Source organism: Papio anubis, chromosome X (genome assembly GCF_008728515.1).
Source record: "Papio anubis isolate 15944 chromosome X, Panubis1.0, whole genome shotgun sequence".
NCBI classification, from domain to species: Eukaryota; Metazoa; Chordata; class Mammalia; order Primates; family Cercopithecidae; genus Papio; species Papio anubis.
In genome coordinates this window covers 66,291,847-66,317,344 of record NC_044996.1, presented here as the reverse complement: position 1 = coordinate 66,317,344, position 25,498 = coordinate 66,291,847, and the positions used below count along the sequence as shown (strand labels likewise).

Below are 25,498 nucleotides of genomic sequence, written 5' to 3'. Positions count from 1 at the left end.
GAAGAACACTGGAAAGGAGCAGCAAACAGCAAGGTATTAATGATGTAGACTAAATTAAAAGTTACTTGGAAGTACATATATATATACACACACACACACATTGAAATATGCATTATGCTGAAAATTGATATTGTTTTCAGTCCTCTTGTTCATTTTCTCTACATTATTAATTTTTCTAGGTCTCTAGGCTTGAAATCTTATGTTTGCTTTTTTGTTTTTTCTCTTAGCCAATATATCAACAACAACTAACAAGCTTATTCTGCAATGTGTTTGAGAGAAATCATACCTTTTAGTTTTATATTCTTACTTTTCATTCTGACTTAGGCTCTCTTCACTTCATATTGGGAAGTTCTTTCACCAACTTCTACTCCCCTTTGCTTCTGTCCACAGTCAATTTCCTTTCTAATCCTGCAGATAGATGCTTTTGCCTAAACACCACTTTTATTATATATTTTTTCTGTTCTTAAGTACTTGTGGTGACTCGTTTGAATACTTCTGCATGATCTTCAGGGCTTTCTGACAGTCTCCTTTCCCTTTGTCTCATTGCTCCTAGGGAACAAACACACATTTCACAACTTTCTCTCTGGTTAACTTCTTTTTACAGGCTTATCTTTCTAAGCCCATTAATGTTCAACCACCTTCAATGAGTATTAAATTGTAAATACTTATGTTTTCTTGTATTCTGGATTTCATGTTACTGATAACCTGCTTTGGAAACTCTAAAGTAGTTATGGTTAGAAATTCCATAGTCTTACTTGAATGAGCAGTATTACAATTATATTACTTTTCCTTTCATCTTAAATCATTAAGCCTTTCAAGTTGTTTCCTGTTTTCCTATAAGATTTCTCTTTTTTCCCAAAAAAAGTGGTAATTCAAAGGCTTAATATATCTTTAATTAACTGAGCAGGGTTGCTAGGAAAAAAATGTCCTTATCCAGATGAAGTTGATATGTCAGCTGTGGTTTCTTTATCCTTATGGACTCAGGAAATGGGAAGTATTTAGGTCTTGTCATGCCTTCTTTTTCATGGCCAATAAACCCTATTATAATAGCTCCATGAGTTTAATATTTCACACATTAAATGATTAAAAGTAAGAATGCAAGACCTCTCCATCAATAGATTTCCTGACACGAATTAAATTGTGTTTTTAAATTCTTTGCAGGAAAAAAATAGAAGGAAGAGAAAAGGAAGGAAAGATCGTAAAGAAAAGATGGAGGGAGAGAGGGAGAAAGTTATGAGGAAGGAATAAAGGAAAGAAGGAAAAAATGAAAGAAAAGATCAGTGAAGTACAGAAAAAGAAATGAAACATATTTTGATTCAAAATGTCCTTTTCTAGAGGCAAAAACAATTCAGTATTATTCAAGTTTTATTTAGTATTATTCAATAAATCTATCAAATTTTTTAGTAAATATAATGGACCATGCAGCCTCAAGTCACACAGACTGCCTGAGAAGGCAAGGCTGGATTTATGCATGTCTCCTGTTTACCCGAGAATGCAGACATTTCCCTTGCGAAATGAGACAGCCTTATCTTTGTTATTCTAGGGCATTTTAGTTTACAGTTTTGCTGTGAGCAACATTTAGATGCTTATTTCAAGATCCCTAAATAAAAGAACAGGGAAAGATAATGCTTATTGCTAACAATCTACATTTTTTATATTGCATGATTAAAAGCAAGTATTGCTGACAACAGAAAAATAATTTAAAATGATAATTGTGATGTATTTACATAGAATCTGTTTGACTAACAGAAGGTAAATTGGGCTGATGAAAAAAACCTTGCTTACATTTTTTAAATATAGGCCAGATTGTGATGACCTGGAAACTGAAGTACTGGCAACATCAAAGAAGACATTCCTCTTTCTTTTAATCTAATATTTGCCAAAATTGCTGGGATGGTAAAACATATTTACTTAAGTACTAGTACACAGTTCACAATAATTTGCCCAGCCCCTAGTCAGGGCATAAATTCATCCTGTTACCATTTCTCTGACTCTGCAGGCTGAAAGGCAGAGTTTTCTTTGCTATGGGAAACATTTTTTAGCAAAAACCAAATAATTTAGTGTTAATTGCATTGTACTACTGATACCCACAGCAGGTATCGCTTTCTCACCTCAGGACAAACTTAGAGCTTCGGATTTTATAGATATCTATCCATTCCATGTCATTAAAAATAACTGATGTAAGTTCGAGCTGAGAGTATCATTTTCTTCTGAAGATAAAATCCTATAAACTAAAATAGCATGGGTTGGACCAGCATGTACCATTTTCATCTTAAGATAAATCCCCAAAAAACAAAACAGCCAAAACAGCTGACTTGAGCTGAAATAGTGCATGCACACTATCTCTATACTACAAATCTGTTTCTTATTTTCTAGCTATATATTCAAAGTATAAGTTCATAAAGTTTTAATAGTGTTTCTCCCTTTCCCCATCCGGATTACATATTTTTCTGTTAAAGATGAATTAAAATATGGATCCCCTATACATTTGTGTGGCGATTGTATGCACTGAAACTTTATGAAGAAATGTGACCACATACAATCACTGGGAGCATAGACTATTTCATTTTAGAGTTGAGTATACTCTCTGTGCCTTTATAAATTATTATAGTAGTTTTTGATTATAAGGTTAAGGAAGTGAGTATACTTTTCTTTGTTTTATTATATATTTTAATTTTATGCTCTAAAGGTTTAGTGCTCTCTAGACACAACGTTTTCATGGAGAACTGTTTTGTAATGTTAAACACAGTTATATTTGCAGTTGGCCATACATAATAAAGAATTATCGGTGTGAAAAAATTAATAGAAAATTTTGGATAGTGATTCTTCTGGTAGAAGTAGTTACTAGGCAGTCTTAAAAGAATTCTGTGATGCCCAGAGATAATTTTTTTATTCAAGAAATTCTAACTATTGAAATTGTTTAAAACAATAACAAGCGAGGAAAAACCATTAGTATTCAAATCATCATGATTTCATTAGCCTCGCTTATTCTGTCTCTCAAAGTATTTTGCTCTGATTAAGTGCAATTTGGATTTCCCCAAGCCATAAAATAAGCAATGAATTGCCCACAACAGAATAGCTGAAGTAGCCGGCAAAGAGAATTTGGTCTCTGTATTCCTCTCTCCTCAGCACATGGGTGCACTTGCACACATAAGCAAAAGCGCACACACACATACCATTTCTATAGTTACAGTCTCACTCCAGGAGGTTTGTCTCTTTCTAATTAGATACACACAATCCATTCAGCTCGTTTGTAAAGTTTACAAGTTGATTCTCACTCTTTCTCTTGTCTTCACTGTCTTCAACCAGACAATGAAAACAAAGATACAGTAGAGCTCATTTTCTCATTATTGATTTCATGCACCAGCTGCCAGCTGTTTTAGCTTGTTCGTTTATATAACCCTCTGGGCAACTTTTAAAAAGTACATTTCTTTGACCATCTGCTAAATACAATTGGTTTAATAATTAAAGACTCACCATTCCGTTTAAAAGAAACATAAATGTTGCTATTGCAGCTGAGATATCAACATTTTGGATTCAAATACAGAAACAGGTTTCATTCCATTAATCAGTCTCATACACTTTGGGACACTAGTACTTCATGCTTTTTTCTTCCCTCGGTTTATGCTAAGAGGAAAAGTTCCTTATAGTTTATAAACTTTCTGTTGCAGATCTTATTTTCCCTCTCAACTTTTGCTTCCAGTTCTTAAGTATTGATACTAAAGTCTGTTGACATCTTGTTTTTATCACACACAAGTAGTTGTTGAATATACATTCCGTAAGGCACATCAGCCGGATGCACTCATGAGACCACCCATTATAACGAATGCAGATATATTTCTAGAGAGAATTAAGCTCCTGGCATCCACCGTGCCACATTGTTTACAAGTCACCATCCCACCATCCATCTTTTTCTTAGTAGAAGGCTGGCTCATGTACAGACAGAATCAGTGAACCTCCCACATAAACCCTTATCATCTTGGACTGTTGCAAAAAAATCTGCTGTTTTAACATTAGGTTTATGAGTGATGTGATGTTTTATTTTTCTTTATTTAGGATGACAGATCTACACTTAGTGATATTGACTCAGGATGTATAGATTTTTGACCCTGAGTAATAGAAGTGTATTTATTGGGTGCTGAGCAGAAAACCTGAAACCATTATTGTGCATGGTATCACCAGAGTTAATTAAGATGTGAATATGGATGCAACTTCCGTTTGAACTCTTCTTTAAAGCTCTGATTAGACTTAAACATTCCAATAATTTTGTAGTGCTTAACATGTTCTTTGGAAAACTCTTGTTTATAAAACAATTTACCCTTTGTTTCCAGGGTACCTTGGAACTGAACCATAAATGTATAGTCATATGGGGTGAAAAAGTTTATTTCATTTTTTATGCCATTTCTATGCTATTACTGATGCATTTTGTTACAGAATCATTCAGTTAGCCATACACATCATCTGCAAAATTCATATTTGCTAAATTTGTTGAGGGAAATTGGAGTACATTTTGGATTTTCGAGGTAAAGTTAATATTTTCTTTCTTTTTTTTTTTTGAAATCTAATAAAACAATTTTCTTCAAAATGGAACAAAAGGAACATTTTCTTGGTAAGGTGGACATAACTTATGTTATATTCTGTGAACCTGAGCATTTGCACTTTGTTTTAAAAAGTATTCCCCTCTTTAATATTTTTGTCACTTTAAGTGAAACAGGAAAAGTTCCCTTGTTCCCCTCGCAGGGCTTGTGATGGGGGTGTGGCTCTCTTCTTTGGTGCCCCGCTGCTCATAACCCCTAGGGGGAGCAGGCAGATGGGCAGGTGGTGGGGAGCATGGGCTCCGACCCCTAGGCAGCATCTAGGGGTGAATGTTTACAGCCTCGGAAGCCCCACTGGGCATGCTACAGTGTGCTCTTTTAGTTTGCCATCTGCAGGCAGCTTGTGTTAATCAGCTCAATTAGACCCTCTGCCTTATCACAAGAACAGAGGGCTTTCTGTATCCCAGGGTTCTTTCCTTGGTGTGCCGGAAGAATTGGATCACTCGTGGACTTGGAGAATGAGTGCAAGGTTTTTTATTGAGTGGTAGTTCTCTGCGAGGTGGATGAGGAGGCCAGAAGGGGGATGGAGTGGGAAGGTGATTTTCCCCTGGAGTCAGGCCACCCAGCTGTCAGGCTCTCACAGACCACCAGGACCAAACTCCTCGTCATTTTGCCAGTTGATGGCCTGCTGGTGTTGGCCGGTACCTATTAGTGTGCTCTTCCACCCGTGTGTTCCTCTCTACATCCAGCCGCTTGTATCTCTGCCCTCTGGGGTCTCAGGGTTTTTATAGGGACAAGATGGGGGTGTGGCACACAGGTGTCTTGGAAAATGCAACCTTTGGGTGTGAAAACAGGAGTGCCTGTCCTCACGTAGGTCCTTGGACACAGGCCCAGGGATGGAGCCCTGGCCAGGGACCCTGCTCTTCTCTTGCCAGCACTTCCCTGAACCCTTCCCATTCATAAACAAAGCTCAAGTTTAGTCAGTTATTAACTTTGGTTCCTGTTAATTCTTAAAATGGTCAAGAACAAGTTGAGCTTTCCAAGATATCTGGTTAAATACTCTTATACATCAAATTGATCTCATTCTGATTAAGGTGGTAAATTTGAATGGGAAGCTGCATTTTATAGCAATCTTTTTTTAAAAATTATTTTTCTGTGATTCTTCTCATCATGGTTCGAATGCATCTAATGCCTCACAGTCATTTTTATTTTTTAACTGAAATATTAGATTTATTTACACGATAGTTAATTCAGGCTGGGCATGGTGACTCATGCCTGTAATCCCAGCCCTTTGGGAGGCTGAGGCAGGCGGATCACTTGAGGTCAGGAGTTTGTGACCAGCCTGACCAACATGGTGAAATCCCATCTCGACTAAAAATACAAAAATTAGCCGTGACTGGTGGCCCATGCCTGTAGTCCCAGCTACTCAAGAGGCTGAGACAGGAAAATTGCTTGAACCCGGAAGGTGGAGGTTGCAGTGAGCCGAGATCACACCACTGCACTCCAGCCTGGGCGACACAGAGAGACGCTGTCTCAGAAACAAAACAAAACAAAACAAAACAGTCATTTCACTATATTTTAAATATTCTCTTTTTTTCTATCTTTTATTTTAGGTTCAGAGGGCATATGTGCAAGTTTGTTCATGGGTATATTGTGTATTTTGGGGATTTGGTGTATAGTTGTCTCCTAGGTAATAAGCATGGTACCTCATAGGTAGTTTTCTGATCCTCACCCTCCACCCTCAAGTAGGCCTCAGTGTCTATTGTTCTCTTTTTTCTGTCCATGTGTTCACAATGTTTAGCCCCCACTTATATGTGAACATATGTGGTACTTGGTTTTTTGTTCCTGCATTTATTTGCTTAGGATAATGGCCTCCAGCTCCATTCATGTTGCTACAGAGGATATGCTCTTGTTATTCTTATGGCTGCATAGTATTTCATGGTGTACATACATATACACATCTTTGCTATTGTGAATAGTGTGGCGATGAACATATGTGTGTATATGTCTTTATGGTAGAATGATTTATATTCCTTTGGGTGTATACCCAGTAATAGGATTGCTGGGTTGCATGGTAGTTCTGTTTTATGATCTTTGAGAAATCTCCAAACTGCTTTCCACAGTGGCTGAACTAACTACATTCTGACCAATAGTGTGTAAGCATTCCCTTTTCTCTGTAACTTTGACAGCATTGCTATTTTTTCACTTATGTATTTATTTAGAGACAAGATCTCACTTATCACCCAGGCTGAAGTGCAGTGGCACAATTTCAGCTCACTGTTGCCTCCACCTCCTGGGCTCAAGTGATCCTCCCTCCTCAGCCCCTAAAGTAGCTGTGACTACAGGCATCCTGGGCTCAAGCAATCCTCCTAAGTCAGCCCCTAAAGTAGCTGGGACTACAGGTGTGGGCCACAACGCCCAGCCTGTTTTTTGACTTTTAAATAATAGCCCTTCTGACTGGTGTGAGATGGTATCTCATTGTGGTTTTGATTTGCATTTCTGTAATGATTAGTAATGTTAAGCATTTTTTCATATGCTTGTTGGTCATATGTAAAGGTCTTCTGTTGAGAAGGGTCTGTTCATGTCCTTTGTCCATTTTTTAATGCGGTTGTTTGTTTTTTAATTATTTAATTGTTTAAGTTCCTTATGGATTCTAAATACTAGATCTTTGTTAGATGCATAGTTTGCAAATTTTTTTTCTCATTCTGTAATTCTGTAGGTTGTCTGTTTACTCTGTTGACAGTTTATATTGCTTTGCAAAAACTCTTTAGTTTAATGTTAGGTCCCCCTTGTCAATATTTGCTTTTGTTGTAATTGCTTTCAGTGTGTTCATTACGAAATCTTTGCCAGAGCCTATGTCTAAAATAGTATTTCTTAGGTTGTCTTGAAGGATTTTTAAAATTTTAGGTTTTACATTTAAATTTTTAATCCATCTTGAGTTGATTTTTGTATATGATGAAAGAAAGGGGTGCAGTTTCAATCTTCTGCATATGGCTAGCCAGTTATCCCAGCACCATTTACTGAATAGGGAGTCCTTTCCCCATTGTTTGTTTTTGTCAGGTTTGTTGAAGTTCAGATGGTTGTAGATGTGTGGCCTTAATTCTAGGTTCTCTATTCTGTTCTATTGGTCTATGTGTTTGTTTTTTTTTTTTTTTTTTTTTTTTTAGCAGTACCATGTCGTTTTCATTATTGTAGCCTTGTAGCATAGTTTTAAGTTGGGTAACGTGATGCCTCCAGCTTTGCTCTTTTTGCTTAAGATTGCTTTGGCTATTCGGGCTCGTTTTAGGTTCCATGTGAATTTTAGAAGAATTGTTTCTAATTGTATGAAAAATATCCTTGGTAGTTTGATAGGAATAACATTGAATCTGTAAATTGCTTTGAACAATATGGCCATTTAAACACATTGTTTCTTCCTATCCATGAGCATGGAATCACAAAATCATTTTTATTTTTATTTTTTCATGTTGTTCTGTAACTTATTTAAAAAATAAAAAAACATATATGCTAGATCTTAGCAGATATATGAGTTGAAAATATTTTCTCAAGTTGTCTTTTTACTTTCTTTTCTTGAATTTTGTTAATTTCATTAGCTTTAGGGTACAAGAAGAGGTTTTTGGTTGCTTGGATGAAATGTATAGTGGTGAAGTCTGAGATTTTAGTGCACCTGTCGCTGGAGTAGCCTACACTGTAGCTAGTATGTAGGTTTTTATCCCTTTCTCCCCCCCTCTTCTGAGTCTCCATAGTCATTGCATTACTCTGTTTACCTTTGTATACCCATAGCTTAGCTCCCACTTGTAAGTGAGAATATACTGTATTGAATTTTCCATTCCTGAGTTACTTCACTTACAACAATGGCCTCCAGCTCCATCCAAGTTGCTTATTCCTGCAAGAATGGCCATTACTAAAAAGTCAAAAAAAGAACAAAATCATTTTTTAGAAACACAACCAACTATGCAAGCTTAGCTGAAATGGTCCTCTGAGTGGATTTCCTCTCTGCCTTTTAAAAGTTATATTCTGTATTTGCTTTTTAATAAATAAACTTGTATTTATCAAACTCCTGCATTTATTATTTTTATTATGCATAATACATAGGATTACAAATATGTTGACACTTAGTTCTGTGTTTTAGTTTTAGGGACTAGACAAAGAACATGTTTTCTGCATTATAGAGCTTTAAACTGGTTGGGCACACAGTGTTTTTCATATGTGAAGAAAACTGGGCTCTCTACAAGGAAACATAAGAAACATAGAGATAAATGTATTCCTTACATAAGCTAGTGTAACTTTTAGGGTCATGTGACAATGGTAATGTTTTTAATCCTTTGAGCAAAATTCTATTATGTGACATTCTTCGTGTATTTTATTAAGTTAGAACAGAGTGATACCATTTGTATTAGCATTTTTCTGGGCTTTTTCAAACACACAGCCTTAATAAGGTAATGTTTTAGTATTACATATATACTTTCCAACTAATTCTTTCTTTAACCTGAAAAGCAAAGGATAAAATTCTCTTGTTATACACATGTATGCTTGATCAAATGGAGTGAACTGATGAAAGGATATTACTAGATATCTTGTTTGTGTATTTCCATGTTTTATTCAGCATATCCATCAGGCAAAAGTATTTGTGACTATCTTCTCCCATTCATTCTTCAATCAAGGGCTTAGGTCAGTCTTGTAGGGAAAGAGAAGGCAGTGCTTGAGCTGAGTTTTTAAGGACAACTAGAAGTTTGTTGGTCAGACAAGGAATGTGTGTGGGTGTGTACAGGTAATGGGAACGCTACATTTTTGGATTGCTCTCCTCCTCACCCACCCTGTTTTATCTTTCTTCATCCTCCCTGTCATGTCCTCTCCCACTTCATCCCTTTGTATTTTCCTGCAGGATTGTGTTAAATATTATAATTTGAGCAAACTCAAGAGTAGTCCACTATTTAATATTTGCTGTACAGCAATATTTCTATATAAAGTATCTCCTTAGAAATAATTCTGTCCTTCAGCCAAGTGGTAAGAGATAGAAAAAAATCAGTTTAGATCTGTATTCTATCTAGAGTTCTCTGAGTATATGTAAATGTTTCTTCCAGTCACTTTCTCCTTTGCTTAAATGGGCTTGTTCTTATTTAGAGCAGATTTAACTGAGATAGAAATGTATTTTCCAAATTATGCCCTCCCAACCCTGCCACACACACACACACACACGCACACACACACACACACACACACACCCCAGAGAGAACTGGGCAGCAATTATGGAGTGATGGCAATGGTCCTACATGCCCTGCTGATAATCCTCTTCTTTCTACCCTCTTATCATTAGGCTATCTACAATTGCTGGGGAGCAAACTCAGCAGGAGAATCTTGGCCAGAAGCAATAGCCTGTGGCAAGATGGCAAGGTTAGGTAGTGGAAAAACTCCTGTTAGGAGCTATTTTTTCTCCCAGCTCATCTTTGGTTATTCTTGATTGGTAAAAGAAAAAAAAAAAAATATAGTCTCAGTTTTGCAAGTGACTGGTGAAAGGATGCTATAAACATGTTGTTTAAGACTGAAATCTGATGAACTTTCCATAGAAGGCCAGTTTTCACTGGCCTATATCTGACATATGCTAGTAACTGAATTTGGAGGGAAACTTGAGCTCCTTGGAAAAGAAGCTAGGCCTGCAGAATATCATTGAAGTTTAAAAAACTTTCAGATCAGATTTGAAAATGATGAGCTACTATCACAGAGCCAGGTTGTATAGTCAGTGGAATGTGACACGTTAGTTGATGTTATATATTGGTCAAGAATGTGGCATCAGAGAAAGAGAGAAGTAGAACCATTATGTTTTGTCTTGTGTGTGTGTGTGTTTGTGTGTGTGCATGGGTGTATTTAATTAAAGAGTACCTTTAATTTCTTACAGGTAATTTTATTACAATTAAAATTAATTTATATTAATTTTTGTGAGAAGTATAAATGCTATTATTAAATTCAAAATAAAATATACAGTCAAATGAAAAATTTAGATGAAAATATATTGCAGTACTAGTTTCATATGAAATGTCACCTGTGAACTGAACTGCATTTTGATACTATACATTAAAAATAGCCACTTTCCATAATTTGTGACATTTTGTATTATCCTAGAGTGCATGATTTTCTAATAACATTAGATCAGGGAAAGAAAACCTAAGGTTGTATAGTCACATAGAAGACCAAGAGAGGCCAGGTGTAGTGGCTCAAGCCTGTAATCCCAGCACTTTGGGAGGCCAAGGCCAAAGGATTGCTTGAGGCCAGGAACTGGAGACCAACCTGGTCAACGTACTGAGACCCAATCTATACCAACAATTTTTAAAGTTAACTGTGTACCGTGGTGCATGTCGGTAGTCCCAGCTACTCGGGAGGCTAAGGTGAGAGAATCGCTTGAGCCCAGCTGGTCAAAACTACAGTGAACCATGATTGTGCCACTATACTCCAGCCTGGTGACAATGCAAGACCCTGTCTCAGTGGGGAAAAAAAAAAAAGAAGACTAAAAGAAAGCTAAGAAAATGTTAAGTTCAGATATTTGCTGACCAAAATTCCTTCTGCCTGCCCAGCAAGTACATTTGATTCTTCTGTTCATTTTATTTTTTACTTTTTATTTTTATTTTGAGACAGGGTTTTGCTCTGACGCTCAAGCTGGAGTACAGTGGTGCATGCAACCAGATCACCGCTCGCTGCAGCCTCGACCTCTTGGGCTCCAGCTAACCCCACCTCAGCCTCCTGAGTGGCTTGGACCATACGTGTGTGTCACCATGCCTGGATAATTTTTATTTTTATCTTTATAGAGATGGGGTCTCCCTAGGTGGCCTAGACTACTCTGTCTATTTTAAATTTTTGGTTTCTCAAAGATTGTTTCCCTCTAATTAAATATTCCTCATTTATATGGCATCCAGAACAGTGTGTTATATATCTATATGTTTTTTCTCTTTTAAGCACTATAATCCTTTGTATGACAGTAACATAGAATCAGATGTTTATATATCATCATCATTGCCACCCTACAGAATGATCTCTTTCCCAAGGATTTTCCCCTTACGCCCCATACTTTCATTCTGTTGGGCGTTTTTCTATAAAACACTGTGGGAGTGATATATGGAACTTGAGGGTAACATATACACATATACATATAATCAAGCACATTTATTAAAATGGACATTTCTCATTAACATCTTTTTCTTTTGTTTTTCTGCAAGAAAATAAGGTCATTGAATTTTTCAGTGTTCGAGAAGCTTATAAATATTTAAGGAAAAAACACAGTTTTACATTTTATCATATCAACCCAATACATGCTTTCACCCTATTGACACATTTATGTAATTGTATCTGATTCTTCCAAAGTCCTGCAACTAATGTACATTCCTTTTTGGTTTAAATCCATCTCCTATCCTTTCCTGAGAAGAGGCTGAATCTATCTTTATCTCTTTGGTAGTAAAAAGTTTTCATAAAACAAAACTAAATGATTTCTCAGACAAAAATTTTGAACTCAGATAAATAACCAATGTATTTTTTTAAAAAAATTCTTTACCCTAATGGCATTAAGGGAAATGAAACTTATAAATTAAATAATATTTAATGGTACTTTAATATTTATTTTTGAGTGATAATCCAGAAAGTGCCTTTTTGTTGTTGTTGAGCATATTTTGAGTTATGGTGTATGCTCATATGCTTTGATTGCTATTCTGTTATTCTGAAGAACCCTAAAAAAGCCCTACCATTAACACAAACATTATTGAATTGAAACACATATAAAACCTGCAATAAACTTTCAGAAGTGAAGGAACAGCTTGTCTTTTTTTCTACTGCATCTGGCAATCTGCTAAAATTTGAAAAACTCTCTAAAGTGTACCTGCTTTTTTAGCATTTTTTTCAGCAAACAATATGTAACTTGTATAAATGCATATAATTTTACTATTTTGTGTGTAGACCTACCGCTTATCTTTGTTTTGAATGGAGTGTTTAAGGTTGCCAAAGGCAAACTGTGAATATTTCTCAATATCATAGGTTTTAAAAATATGATTCATATCTGAAGATGATGGTTATTGGAATAATGATACATTTTTCAGTTTACATATGATCAAAATAAAAGACGCAGTTGTATAAGTTTGATTTCATTATTTTACACCAATTTCAAAAAGAGAACTCCAACAATTATCTTGATATTTCATGACAGGATCTACCTTTCGAGCAATGCAGTGGTGTTTCAGTGTGTCTAATCATAGCAAGGTTATCATTCATTCTGTTAATATTTTATTTCTCCATAAAATAAAGTCGTTTATATTTAAGTACAGTGTTTAGGGGCTTTGTTTGCAAGTTGACAAGATATAGTGAACTTAATTGATGCTATTAAGACTTCACAATAAATTTTTATTCAAAAGGTATAAGCATATTTGTACTATTACATAAAGATATAAACTTAATAAATTGTCTTCTTTTGTAAAATATGTTAACGTGGTCTGCAGTTTGTGTTAAACTTACATCATTTGACAGAATTACAAATATTTTGAAATGAAAATTCAGTTGAACAGGAGGAAATGGAATAAAATATATCTATTTTTCTCCTCTGGATATTAAGTTAAATATGGCAGATGCAAAGGTATTTATCTTGCAACCTTTAAAAATAACATATCGGAGACCTCCACACTCATTTAAAATTCAGAAATAAGAAAATTAACTTACCAGTTGTTATCTTGACAGTTACAATTGCAATGATTATTAAACAGTAAAATTTCATCTATATTAGTAAATCGCTTTAATACCTATAAATGATTATGCATATAGAAAAAGATGCTGAGATTAGATCACAAAAATCCTTAGATTACTGTCCCTTTTCACTCCATATTTACTGAATGTTTAGCAAATGTTAGGATTTAGAACAATTCTAGATACTGTTTAAACCTAAATATTCAAATAAAAAGTCAGTCAGAAGTGGGACAGTTATTATGGACCACGACAAAGATGAATGAGGAACTTTGAGTCCAGGATTTTAGTTCTACTCTAATGTATAAATTCAGAGAGAAAATGAGAGCCTCTTAGTGGCATTAATTTTAGAAATTATTAAACCGCATACGCCTGCACACAAAACTGATCTGACAGAAAAAGCATGTAGCCAAAAAATAAACTTTAAAAAATTGGCTAAAATATGGAGGTGATTAGCTTTATCCAAAACCACTGAAAGAAATCAAAACAAATTTAAAGTGGTAAACTAAATAAAACAGAAAACTTTAAAAAGGTGGATTGCTTTGAAAAATGTTCACAGGAGATCCACAATCACAATTCCACAATTAACTTGGGGGGATTGGTTTGGAAATGACAGCAGATTCCTAATTCCATGCCATTCCCCCCACAACATTATTATAATTTTCTTAAGTGAAAGGAAAACATACACTTAATGTTTTCTTAGACACTTAATCTCTCCCTTTTCTAGAGCCGGTGCAAACAGAACTGCTAATTACTCTAACATGTCACGAAGCTACTGAACTTTGAAAAGATAGTGGCTCTAAAGTATTGTAGATGTGCAAGTTGCTAAACAGGTGATTTTTCAGTACCATATTCTAGGTTTAACAGTTGGGCTTACTTTTAATTGTGATAATACTTGTAGTCTAGATATCATAATAATAGCTTTGAGAGGAGCAGTTCATCAGTAGCAAAAATCCTTTAGTAAAGTGGCATAGGCTTGAAACTCAGTGCTTCAAAGCACTTTGGGTACTCTAAGTATAGGAACATAATGCTAGAATCTAGTTCATAATATTGACCAATTTTCAATCAAAAGAAAGCTGATTTTAGAGAAAAATTATGTGACAATTTTTACATGTCACATAATTGTGACATGTTGTTTAGAATTTACTCCTTTTTAGTAGTATTTTTCCTTAGTAAAAAATTTCCAGTTACACATGTAATATATGTTTAGATTATATTTAAAGTATACCGAATAAGTTAGGGTTTCAGTGGCAAATTTAGGTGCTTTATTTGGAGTGAGATTTTTGTAAAGTTTTTCTTTAAAAGATAGCAATTATAGAAAGAGAAATTGACTTTATGCTTCATTGTTACTTTTCAGGTGTTCTTGATATTTCAAATTGCAAAGAAAATTTTCTGTCTTGTAATCATCCTTCTTACAACTCCATATCTTGCAAAAGTTTTTACTGAAATATTATAGGATTACCATTAAAATAATTTGATCATGTATGTAATCCTATTGATATTGTCGTATGACAACATGGTGAGATAAGTTTCATAATTATAACAATTTAACAGTTGTCAAAAGTATATTATAACTGATTTTCAAAAGTTTGCTATAAAGACAGCTTGTTTCTATCTGTACTCAATCGTAAATACACAAGATTGCTTTCATCAGTTTCTTTTAGTAAGAGAACAAAATTGAAATTTTAATGATGACAATTAATTATAAAATTATATTTTCTTCTGAAAAATAGTTTAGAAATAGCATGGGATCTGGTACTAAGATATTATTTCTCTGGTTGGAACATATATATATATATATATATATATATATATATATATATATATATATATATTTGTACGTAGGTTTACATTCTATGTACATATTATGTTGAGCAGATGAAATGGATGAACCACAATAGTATGTAAAGAAAATTTTAAAAGCTATTTGATTAACATCCTTTTCTAATTTAAAAACATTTTGTTTCTTATAGTTAAAATTTATCCTCTGCTGCTGCTCCTGGGGTTTCTTTTATTTTTTGACTTTATCACTTAAGGATTATTAAAATAGGAAATGAGTTTCTTGCCTATTAAAAGCCTTTAAAGAAAATGATGCCTTAAAAGAAAGCCAAGACACTAAACACCTTTGAGCATTTTTTCTCCATCTCCTAAATGCTCTGTAATTTGTATGTAAAGAATGTAAGAACTGTCTGCCTATTTTGCATGACATGGCTATTTAATTTTTTTTATTTTTGTTTGCCGCAATTCTAATGGGTAAATGGTGAGTGTGAGGTAATAAGGACATGCTATTTGTGAGCATGGCAAAAATGTATTGTTTCACACTACGAATGCATCTTCAGAAATAAGTGGGTGGTCTTTCACTGCCACTTGATGTGATTTTTAAGGGAAGGCATTCACAGATACAAAGACATTCTTCAAAATGTGATCACTATATTACCAAGAGTCTCACAAATAAGCAGAGTAAAAGACTAAGAATCTCATATAGTATTGCTACAATGCGTAGAGGGGAAATAAAGGAAAGCCTATTTGCCCTGGAAAGATAAGGAAGCAATCTGAAATTCCTTGATTTCAGTGTGAAGACTGTTACACTTTACACAGTGTGGATGAGAAAGAAGGTAAAGCTAAGGAATCCTAAAAAAGGGGTGACTTTAGAGACATGAGGAGAAGCATGATGTGATGGGAAGGTGGAACACACAACCCATGATAGGGGGTATTCAGTCATCCCCATTAGCAATAATTAATATTCACACAACAAAAAAGAGGAAGACTTTTCTTTCTTCTGTTCTTGCATTGTTCTTTCATTTTTTCTTTCTTTTAAAAAATTGTTTGAGTTAAGAGATAAGTGGATAGTAACGGTTTTCTTTAAAACCCTTTGTCATAAATACTGATGAAACTTTAGGGAAAAAAATACATGCCTGTTGAAGTTTTAAACTTAAGGGAGCATATATTGGAAGATATATTTGAATAAAGAAGATGCTTATGTGTTATTTTAGAAGAGAGTTATGGGAGTACCCTCTAGTAATTGATAAGATAAAAAGGGTAACTATACATAAGGAATAATACAGACAGCTTTTGAAAAGGTAGAATAAAACCCACTAGCGACATAAAACCAGAATGACTAACAGGAAATATTAGATAGTGAAATGGCTAACAATCTTCATAGGTACTTGTTTAATTCTAATCATAACCCTTGACATGGATTTAGCTAAGAAATTTATACCTCAATAAACTCCCTGGATACCCATATATTGTATATTTTGTTTGGAGACATATCGGAGGACTTGTTCAATTTTGCTAAAACATTAAAGTTGACACCTAATATAGAAGACAGTGTCAGTATATTGACTTCCACCAAAGGGAAATTATTATTTAATTTGATTGAGATCAAGAGATAAAGGCAAAAAATTTGCATGTAAAAAAGAACAGATAATGTGGTACACTTTTGAGACAACAGAAAACTAAATAAAGAAGAGTGAAAGGAATACAATCATCTTTAGGGAAGGACATTTCAGTTGGAAGCAATTTCCTGTAATTTAAAATTTATGGAATTGCAACAAGATAAAAAGTATTACAATCAAAGAATATAAAAAATTCAAACTCTGTTCATGAAGATTTTACAGTATCCATCAATGTTTGGAAATAATGAGCATAATAAAATGCAGATTAATTTTAAATTTCCATTAAAAAACATTTTTTTCATTGCATTGAAAACTTAATATAGGACCTGGAAAAAATGAAGTTTTCTCTTGATAGTTATATTTGAAGTCAATACTATCGCCCCAAAGACTTTTAAACAAACACGTCTTCTAAAGGCTTTATTACTGTTTTACAATGTTTGCACTTTTCTTGTTATCCAGGCAGTGTTTAGTTGTTAGGTTTTGTTTCTTTTCAATAATTGAAGCCTAGTGAGGGAGACAGGTATGTAACTGAGTTCTATAACAGAGCCACACACAAATTGCCAGGAGAGCAGAGAGGAAGGAGTCATAATTCAGCTTGTATGTCTAAAAAATAAAGTGACCAGTGTTAATATTAAGATTAGCAAGTTATTCGACCCGATTTTATTATTAGAAAGGAATATAGTAACTTATTCACAGCAGAGGTAGAAGCCAGAAAGTTTCACAGCTCTTTTAAGTGTTGATTATAACAACCTTTTCACATCACTATAATTAGGTGCTTTTATATACATTGTCTTTTGCTAGACACTACAAGGAGATATCCATTAGTTCTGGGTCTTCCTTTTCATGGTTGGCATTTTAAATGATGAAAATCAATGCACACTCATAGGGTTAGGTAATAGTTGAACATATTAATAGATGAAAATGTACATATTGTTAATGTCCATTCACTTTTATCTAAGGAGGATGAAGTGGGATAGTAATTGGCAGTCAGTAGGAGTGGCATGCTTTTCTCTGTGGAACTGTTAGGTGAATAATCTAATTCATTCACTGTGTTTATAAGAATTATCCAATCAGAAAGTTCAAAATAAAACTGTCTGGAGGAGAAATGAAAATTAAATAGAGATTTTCTTGATAAATGACAGCCTTGATTTTACCTGAATGCATGGTCATAGCAAAGACCTAAATAGCTACATGACTTCTAATAAGATTGTAACATGCCTAATAACGCCACTTAGAATATTACATTTATTTCTGGCTACCATATGATATAGTTTGGATGTTTGTCCCCTCCAAATCTCATGTCAAAATGTGATTCTCAACGCTGGAGGTGGGGCCTGTTGGGAGGTGTTGGGCTGTGGGGGTAGATCCCTCATGAATGGCGTGGTGCCCTCCTTATGGTAATGAGTTCACATGAGATTTGGTTGTTGAAAAGAGTTTGCAACCCCACTCCCGTTTTTGCTTCCCCTCTTGCCATGTGACATGCCTATTTCCCCTTTGCCTTCCACCATGATTATAAACTTCTGGAGGCCTCACCAGAAGCAGATGATGGCACTATGTTTCTTGTACGACCTATAGAAATGTGAGCCAAAGAAACCTCTTTTCTTTGTAAGTTACCCAGTCTCGGGTGTTCCTTTATACCACAGCAAAATGGACTAATGCACCATATTTTTTTAAAAGGTGCAACATTTGAAAGAGAGAATTCGATTGACCTTAGGATATGAGCTGTGAAGACACGATAGAATCCTGAGTTTCTGTGACTTTTAAAGAGCAAATATGAAGATTTAATTGAAAACAATATAAACATATCAATATACATATAGACAAACAATGTCTTTTTATTATAGTATAGATTATTGTAAAAGAGATGCATAAGTTTTAGTAGAAGAAAAACTTGCTGAAACAAACATCGGAGCTTCTCAGCTCTTCAAGATTATCTTTCTGCAGCATGCAAACAGAATAACGCACTACTGATTTATTCTTTGAAGGAAAATGTCTAAAGGATTTTTTCAGACAGTGCTTTTCTGAAACATAGAAGAGAATGCCCCTTAGCTGAATACCTCTAATAGGCATACAATAACTATAAATCAGAGGAAAAAGGGTAGTCCTCAGTTTAGGAGTGGCAACTAAACTGCAACCGTCACTGACCTCTCAGAAGACGTTCAATGTAATCTACCTATATTGTAGGCAGGTAGCCAAGAATTTAGGAATCAGAGAACTACAGGGTTTTTGAGCTATGATGGGCTGGAGAGATCAACTTATTCAACCTCAGTTTTACAAAGAAATATACTGGGATCTCGAGAGGAGAAGTAATTTGCTCGTGGTGACACAGTTAATGGTGACACGGTTAATGGCCTAGTTGGGACCAATACAAGTTTCCTTATGCCTTGTTCAGCGTTTTTCTGTTAACCCTGTTACGTTCAGAATTAGTTGTTGTTCAAAAGTTGGAAAGTAATTTTTCATGTAAGCAAAATCATAAGCTGAGTTCTCCTTTGTTCAATTCTATACTTAGTTTCCATGATAAGTCAGGCTTTAAGTCATATTAATGTTGGCTTTAGACTTTCTGTTGCACGTGTCCTTTCCTTTTGATTTTCATCTCCACCACCCTGAAGTAACCTCCTACTTGGTCTCCTCACGTACACACTCTCTTATAACAATCCATTCTATGCATCTTGTCAGTTTGAATTTCCTAAAGCATTGTTATCCTCTTTCAGTCTTTGTTCTTTAAAACCTATTTCAAGACCCAAGTCAAATTTTCCTCCCCCATAGTGACTGCACGGACCACTTCAGGTAAAAGTGATACTTTCATCTTATAAATTCTTATAGTACTTAATTTAATTTCACCCATGGATCCAACATTCATTAATCAGATGTATTTGAGTATTTACTATATACCACGAAATCAAGTGGTGCTTATCACTCACAGATATTCAGTGTTACATTTGTGGTCATAATTTCTCTCTTTTTAGATCGTAATATTCTTGATGTAAGATACTATGGTTGAAGATCTTTGTATTCTTTTTGTATACTCCACACCACAGAGCCTTTTGTACATAGTTGATGATTACTAAACATTTGTAGAATAAATATTGAACTAATAATCTGCTATGATAAGGTGTGAAGATAAATATGGCCTCTATGGGATCAGTATGCAAACTGTTAGATATCAATTATAAGCATGTTTGAAGAGCTTTCATCAATATTTTTATTTTATTTCTTCTTCTTCTTTTTTAATTCTTCTTTTTTTTTTCTTTTTTTTTTTTTTTTGAGACAGGGTTTCACTCTGTCACCCAGACTGGAGTGCAGTGGTGTGATCATAGCTCACTGCAGGTTGAAATACCTGGGCTCAAGCGATCCTCTCACCTCATCCTCCTGAGTAGTTAAGACTACATGCATGTGCCACCATGCTCAGCTAATTACAAAAAATTTTTGCAGAGAAAGGGTTGCACTATGTTGCCAAGGCTGGTCATGAACTCCTGGCCTCAAGGGATCATGGATGTCAGCCACCATTCTCAGCCTTTTTGATTCTTAAGTTAATACTTTGCAGTGCATAAAAGTCACATAGCTTATTAAGAAAAAAGGATCAAGATAAAACAGCAATTCAGTCATATCCACATAGATAAATATTGTCAACAAGAAGTGGTAGAATGCTGAACCAGATTAAAAACTCTTCAGTCTCACTTTCTACATATATAATTTAATGTATATATTACATATGAAAATATATGAAGATTTAAACCTACTTTTGCACATAAAATAATTTTATTCTATTAGGCAATGAAGAGAAAATGCTCTTCTAACTGTAAAACTATACAACAAGTGGTATTACTATTTAAACATGAGATTTTGAACCTGTAAGCAAACTATATATATATAGTGCTTTGAAAGATAATCATTTGCAATTTTAAATATCTGCCTCTGATCTCTTAATTGGTAAGGAACATGGATTTTATTTTATTTTAAAATAGATTTTAAATAGATTTCAAAATAGGTTTATTTATTTTATTTTAAAATATTTTATTTTAGACTATTTTATTTTATTTTACTATATTTTATTTTATTTTAAAATCCTTGTCAGGGATTAAGTCAGGAGATGAATATAAGCGATTTAACTGAATTTCAAATCCGTAATCCTCTTCATTCCCATTCTCGACTCCCAGTAATACATTAAGAGCATGTCCAGGCCAAGATTCCTTTGCTCTGACCCAGCTTGATTGTCTTCATCTGCAGCTAGACTAAACCAGATAGGATTACCAGAATGATCAATTGGCAAATGAACTCATTTTCTTAGAAACAGCTTAGCTGAGTTCTGCTTACAGAACTGCTTTTCACATCTAATTTAAGCTTAATTAGACCTATTTACCAAATGTTAAAAAAAGTTAAGGTATAATTAAAATAAATTTTATAGCATTGTTTTCATGAATAGCTTTATAATGAATCTATATTTTTACCCATCAATAATTCAGTATATTTGCTGCCATCAATAAGTTTGGACTTATAAAGTTTCCGATAAACTGTGGCTACTCAGAGAAAATTTACTCAGATTCTAGAACACCATGAGTGTTCTTATACAAATCATGTATCATCATTAATTATGTAAATCAGCATTGCAAAGTAGAAGTACATTCTTAAAATATGTTTTATAAAAATAAGCTTAAAGACTCTACAGTGATGATTTTGAATGAGGTTAAAGTGTCCCTTCATAAGGTCAACATTCATCTCAGTTGACAAATATTTACTGATAACTACTGCATGCCAGCATTGTGTGGGCTGATGGAATGAAACAGCAAATATAAAACCTAACCTATTATCTCATGGAGATTTCATTGTCATTGGAAAAGTAGGCCTAAAACAAGTAAATAGGTAAAATAATTATACATTGTGATAAGTGCTAGGAAGGAAACATTATTTTAATGAGCAATTCAGAGTTGGAAGTTGACACCCAGTTCTCCACATAGGCAGTAAACTAGGAAGTAAGCCAGTTTACTATTATCTCGGTGTGATATCAAACCATCAAACACAAAGTCAGCTAAATGCTGATAAAGCAGTAATTGTGTCCAATGTTTTAAGGGCTGCAAAGTATATCTACCATAAATGTTTTGTTTGGCTTCTGAAGCATTTCTTTAGTGTTTTCTGTGAGTCATTCTGAACACACAATAGCAGGACATGATCATCGACTGGAAGACATGAAATATAAATAGTGTAACGGTGCTGAAAAATCCCTTACCAGAGGCAGGCTAGAACCCCTATGCAGATCAAAGCACGCAATTCAAAGGTCACCCATGATGTCTAGCCAAACCTACACACATGAATAGCAAGACTGAAAGATAAAAAATTTCCAACAGAAACATTGTAGACAAAGATGACATAGCATTAAGTGATCTAAAATTTATGAAGGATTTGAGGAATTTTAACGTTTAAAACTTTATACGATAGAAATTATTTTAGGCAAATTAGCTAATAATCAAAGTTTATGTATGTGACCGATATTTACTGAATTTGAATATGTGGAAGAATATCACTGAAAATACTATTTGGGATACATTCACAGTACCACTAAAGATATTTAATGGGCATCATCCTTGATGGCACATATATTCATATTTCACACATATTGAAATACTTATTGTTGTACCATGAGAAGAGCAAGTTATTCTATTTTTTAAAATTAACATTGCCTTGAAAAAGACATTTGATGCTGTGAACAGTAATCCTATTTTTGACATTTTTTGTTTTTGTAGGGCATATGAGAAATATCATTGAAACTGCTGAGGCTCCTCAGACAGGACCAACAAAATGTTGTTTGTATAAAGGATCATCTGTCAGAGACAATTGACATAGGGTCTTGCATTCTTTGAGTTATACTGGCACTCTACGTTAATACAAGAGTTTATATATACAACCAAAAACCCTATCTCCTACAAACAAACAAGTAAAAAAATTCCATAGGCCCATTTATCTTCACTACCACCCCATCCCATATTCAGTTTCGTTTTCTTTTTCCTCTTGACTCTGACTTTAAATCTCACTGATTTTTAAAAGACTCAAATGTGTGCATCAACATTTATCAGAAGCAGCAAATATTTAATATAAACAAAGTTTGTGTTATTCCCAAATAATTACGGGAAAAAAAAATTCTGAGAGGAAGCAAATAGTCAGTTTTAATTGTCTGGGCCTTGGTTCACAAAATCATGTATTTGGAGATTTAACAGACAAAGCGTTTGTTTGGATGCCTTCTACAAACTTATAGGCCTGAAATATACAGGCTATTAAATTTATACCTTTAAAATAAGGATATCTTCAGGTTTTTTTCTGTTAATGTATATGTTTGCCAAACATTTTTCAGGATTCCTAAAGTGGATTAAATGGCTTTAAACCAGCTTCTGTGGAGCAAGAGTTATTATGTAAGATGCATAAGGTTATCATCTAAGAGTGTGGAAAGACCTTTAAAAGTTCCAACAGTGGAAATGCAACAGTTAACATGATTTGGTCATGTCTCCAAATATAACTTTTAAAAGTTTTACTCGCACATATCTATTGGCAATTTACCGCTTACTGATGATGTTTGATAGGAGGTGGGGAGGCATTGCTTGACTTATACTTCATTTATTTATTACATTTTATTAGCAAATAAACATTTTATTTATTGTATTGGGCCAGAAAAATAAATTGCATGACAAAAAGATGTTACCTGTGTAAGGGGCAGCCGAAACCTAATTTAGTAGTCCCCCAAATATGGCAGTATATGTCAACAGCTGACTGCCATTTCAAAGCATAGGGAACATTTTTATTGATCTTTTGGAGTTTTAAATATATAGCTTCTACTCTGAATGATATTGTATCTGTGAGTGTAATCAGAGTTTGTTTCTTATTTAATCTATTTTTATCTGATGCTATTTACTTTAGGTGCTCTTCTATAAATATGGATGTCAACTTCAAAGGTCAAAGGCTTGTCTTTCTTCATTAATAAAAGTACATATGACTTTTTTTAGGTAGACAGATGATTTAACACTCTTAGTACACCTTCAGTCAATACCTTACACACACGGAAGTTTTCAGAAATCCCATACTTTCTTTAGGGAAATTGATTAATATTTGGGTAAATTACACCTGTAACCCTTAAAATAGCAGCCATAAAATTCATATTCTGCCTGAGACCTTGGAAATAACATAAATTCATTAAGAGAGCTAGGTATAAGGTCATACAAAATTGTGGGAACTGTGGGGAACAGTAGAGTGCATACTTTTTCTATGGGGGAGCCATTGCTAATCTACTTCATCTGGTTATGCCAAACCAGTAAGAATGTGGAACCAGTATTGCCAGATCTCTCTTTTTAATAAAAAATTCAACTTTTATTTTAGATTCGGGGGTACATTATTTTAGATTTGGGAGGTACATGTGCAGGTTTGTTACGTGGGCATATTGCGTGTTGCTGAAGTTTGAGGTATGAATGATCCTGTCACTCAGGTAGAGAACATAGTACCTAATAGGCAATTTTTCAGCCCTTGCTCCTCTTTCCTCTCTCCTACTTCTAGTAGTCCCCAGTGTCTATTGTTGCTATCTTTATGTCCATGTGTACCCAGTGTTTAGCTCCCACTTGTAAGTGAGAAGATGCAGTATTTGGTTTTCTGTCCCTGTGTTAATTCTCTTAGGATAATGGCCTCCAGCTGCTTCCATGTTGCTGCAAAGGACATGATTTTGTTCTTTTTTATGGCTGTGTAATATTCCATGAATACATGTACCACATTTTCTTTATCCAATTCCTTGTTGATAGGCACTTAGGTTGATTCCATGTCTTTGCTATTATGAGTAGTGCTGTGATGAACATACGAGTTCATCTGTATTTTTGGTAGAAAAATTTATTTTCCTTTGGTATGTGCCCAGTAATGAGATCCCTGGGTCAAATGGTAGTACTTTTTTTAAGTTCTTTGAGAAATCCCCAAAGTGCTTTCCATAGCTGAACTAATTTACATTCCCACCAAGAGTGTATAAGCACATTGAAATTAAGATTTTACGTAAAATGTTTTGATTTTTGAAGCTCTGTACAGAAAGATCACTGGCTTAGAGATCAAGGGATCCACAAATCTTGTCTCTTCTACTATCTAAAGATGTATGTAATGTTTATCAACCTTATTATGTTCCCATGAGGATAAAACAGATATGACAGTCTTTGGGAGGATATTTAAAAAGTGGTTATCTAACATACAGTAGAGGAAGCAGGATTAAAAATGTAGGGGTAGTAGCTGTCATTCAGGTCAGTATATTGGGAGATCTGACACTAACTTCCTCTGCGACTTTGGCCAAATAATTGAACATCTCAGGGGAGAATTTCCTCATCTATTAAATGGTGATGGTGGTAGGTAGTTAACCAAAGCAGTTCAGGCACCCGCATTATATCACATAGGAAAAGGAAGAGCTGCACTAATGAAAGGATATAAGAGAATTGCTCCCTTTATTTTTCCTTCTACTATACATTAGTAGTTTCACTGAAGTTCTTTAGAATCCAGTTTGAAATCCATTGCAGTAGATACTTCCAAAAGTTGACTGTATCTTTAAAATGCTTTGTTTGAAGTACTTTCCTTCGTTTGAAGAATCAGTGAAAGGAACAATCTCTTTAGTTTACTTCACACCAGAGGCTGAACATAATATGTGATATTAGATAGTGATTTTTAAATTTATCATAAAAAGGACCTAAATACTTAAATTAAATGAGCCTGACATTTTAACTGGACTCTTTATTATGTGGTATTTTATTGCCTCTTGTCATGTGTCTTGCATGCTGTTTCTCTATATTATTAAATGAGATTCTGTGGGCTAAATTTAGGTTTCAAAAGTGAGAATATTGTATCTCTGATTCT

At 34.4% G+C, this 25,498-nt stretch overlaps 1 protein-coding gene across 2 annotated transcripts in view; it reads left to right on the top strand.

Annotated features, from left to right (window-relative positions):
• Positions 1-25,498, top strand: part of DACH2 (dachshund family transcription factor 2) — a 701,861-nt gene that overhangs the window by 213,668 nt on the left and 462,695 nt on the right. The window lies entirely within an intron of this gene.